Source organism: Chiloscyllium plagiosum, unplaced genomic scaffold, assembly GCF_004010195.1.
Source record: "Chiloscyllium plagiosum isolate BGI_BamShark_2017 unplaced genomic scaffold, ASM401019v2 scaf_12073, whole genome shotgun sequence".
Classification (NCBI taxonomy): Eukaryota; Metazoa; Chordata; class Chondrichthyes; order Orectolobiformes; family Hemiscylliidae; genus Chiloscyllium; species Chiloscyllium plagiosum.
Genome location: NW_025211361.1, coordinates 19,522 through 22,970, shown reverse-complemented (window position 1 = coordinate 22,970; position 3,449 = coordinate 19,522).

Here is a 3,449-nt window from a genome sequence, read left to right as displayed (position 1 = left end):
GTGAACATGACCCCTCAGAGAGCTGTCCCCCACTGTTTCAGCCCCTGAAGATGGGGTGGGGTTAGTGGGTGTGGGCAGCTGGCTGGTGCCCGTGGAGTTACTGGGCAGAGATACTGGCAGTTCCTCTCCACAGTTACTGCCAGACTTGCTGAGTTTCTCCAGCAGTTTCTGTTTAAGTTTCAGATTTCCAGCACCCCACAGTTCTGTGTTTCTGTGCACTTCTGAAGAGAAATGCATGTAACAAAGTAATTGCTACCCCTTTCTGAAAATATAACAGAGTGACTATAATATGATAGGATTCGTCATTCAGATGGAGAGTGACAGAATTGATTCTGAGGCTAAATGAAGGAAATTATGATGGAATGAGTTACGAGCTGGCTATGATAAATTGGGGTGTGTCACTTAAAAGGGGATGACAGTGGTCAGGCAATGACAATGACAATGATAGAATGGAGGAACTGCAGCCATTGTTCATTCCTGTCTGACACAAAACTAAAACAGGAAAGGTGACGTGACCATGGCTAACCAGGGATATTCGGGACGGTGTTAGGTCCACCGATTCAAGAGACCTGAGGACTGGGAGCAGTTTAGGTTTCAACAAAAGAGGATGAAGAGATTGATTAAGAAAGGGAGAGAGTAAACTGGCAAAGAACAAATGTACCGATTACAAACACTTGTGTTGGTACATGAGGAGAAAAAGTTTAGTGAAGACAAATGTAGAGCCTTTCTAATCAAAACCAGATTATGTTATAATGGGGAACAAAGAGATGACAGATCAATTAAATACATACTTCAGTTGTACCTTTACAAAGCAGGATATAAATAATGTTCCCAAAGTGAGGGGGAGCACAGGGAGAGGCACTAAAGGAAATCAGTATTAGTAGGGAAATGGTGTTGAGAAAATTGATGAGATTGAAGACTGAAGAATCCCCAGCATTTAATAATCTACATCCCAGAGTCATAGAGACATACAGCATAGAAAGAGACCCTTCGGTCCGCCATATATATGCTGACCAACCAAGACTAAACTCTAATAACTGAGCAGTTGGAAAACAATGGCAGGATCAGACAGTCAGCATGGACTTACACAAAGGGCGGGCACTGGTTCCAACTTGGTGCTCAAGGGACAAGTCTATTAGGTTCACAAATTGATTTGGACTCTTTGAGGATTTACATCTTAGAATTGATGAAAGGGAGCCAGTGGATGTGGTTTATTTGGACTTTCAACAAATCCCCACAGAAGAGATTAGCATGTAAAATTAAAGTGCATGGGGTTAGGGTGGTGTAGTGAGATGGATAATGAACTGGTTTGCAGATAGAGTGGGAATAAGTGGATCTTTTTCTGAATGACAGACATTGACGAGTGGAGCAGCAAAGGGATTCGTGCTAGAACACCAGTTATCCATTATTTATGTGGATGATTTGGATGAGGGACCTAAATGTAATATCTCCAGGTTTGTAGATGACACAAAGCTGGATGGGAGGGTGATCTGTGAGGAGGATGCAGAGATGTTTCAGTGTGATTTGGGCAAGTTGACAAATATTGGCTAATGCATGGCCAATGAGCCATAATGTGGATAAATGGGAGGCTATTCACTTGGGAAGCAAAAACAGGAAGGATGATTATCTGAATGGCAATAGGTTGGGAACAGGAGGCCGACTGTTGACATACACCAGTCACTGAGGGTCAGCCTGCAGGGTAGCAGGTGGAGAAGGCAAATGATACATCAGCTTTCATAACGAGGTGGTTCAGGTACAGGAGCAGGGAGGGCTTGCTGTGGATATACAAGATCCTGGTGAGATCACCCCTGGAGTATTGTGTGCAGTTTTGGTCTCCTGGTCTGAGGAAGGTGATAGGAGGCGTGCAACAAAGATTTATCAGACTGATTTTTGGTGTGGCAGGGTTGATGGATGAGGACAGGTTGGATTGAATAGGACAATTTTCACTAGAATTCAATAGAATGAGAGGCTGATTCTCACAGAAACCAATGAACTTATAACAGAATGAGACAGGTTAGACGTTGGAAGGATGTTTTAGATGGCAGGGAGTGCAGAATTTAAAGATATGATACAGGCTTTCTAGGAGTGAGAGAAGGGGAATTGTTTCTACCCAGAGTGGGGAGCCTGTGGAACTCTCTTCCACAGAAAGCGAATGAGCTCAAAACATTGAATGCTTTCAAGAAAGATTGAGATTGAGTTCATTGTGTGAAAGGGATAAAAGGGTCTGACAGGAACACGAGACTGACTTGAATGATCAGCGGTTACCATGCTGAGTGGTGGAACACCCTCAAAGGGCTGAATGGCCTCATTCTCTTCCTATTTTCGATGTTTCTAAGAGAGCCTGTCCCACAGGCTGACGGGAATGTCCCTGTGATGTGTTTCTGCTTGTACCCTTCAGAACCGATTTTTTCATCGCTCAAGGAGGGAAATGATCCTGTTCGGAATGGAAATGTACCCACAATGTCCAGACATCCCAAGATCAAGAGCGAGCAAATGAGTATATATAAAGCTCTGACCCTGTGTGTCTGCTACGCAGCCAGTATAGGGGGCACAGGCACTCTAACTGGCACTGGCCCCAATATGGTGCTGAAGGGACAGGTCAACCAGTGAGTCCGTGTCTCATATTGATAATACATCTCAACAACTGTCTTAACCCAGAACCGGATATTATTGATTAAACTGATTTTTTTTAGACTAGATTCCCTACAGTGTGGAAACAGGCCCTTCAATCCAACAAGGTAAAAACAATGACTGCAGATGCTGGAAACCAGATTCTGCATCAGTAGTCCTGGAAGAGCACAGCAGTTCAGGCAGCATCCAAGGAGCTTTGAAATCGCAAGTCCACGCCGACCCTCCAAAGAGTAACCCACCCAGACCCATTTCCCTCTGACTAAAGCACCGAACACTATGGGTAATTTAGCATGGCCAATTCACCCTGACCTGCACATCTTTGGACTGTGGGAGGAAACCGGAGCACCCGGAGGAAATCCACACAGACATGGGGAGAACGTGCAAACTCCACACAGACAGTCACCTGAGGCTGGAATCAAACCTGGGACCCTGGTGCTGTGAGGCAGCAGTGCTAACCACTGTGCCACCGTGCTGCCCCCACTGAGCCACCATGCCGCCCACTGAGCCACCGTGCCGCCCTAAACCTTCAGCCCTTTCAGTCCAACCTCATGTTGGTCATCTCCAAATGAATTTTCCCAAAGGTATGGTTCAATGATTGTGAGGATGCTGGTCAGTGACAATTTCCTGTTTCCACACTGTAGGGAATCTAATCAAAGCCTCAAGGTTCAGTCAAAGTGGATTCAAATACCAAACAGTGACATGAACACACAACACAGCACTCCCTCAGCACTGACCCTCCGACAGTGCGGCTCTCCCTCAGCACTGACCCTCCGACAGTGTAGCACTCCCTCAGCACTGACCCTCCGACAGTGCGGCGC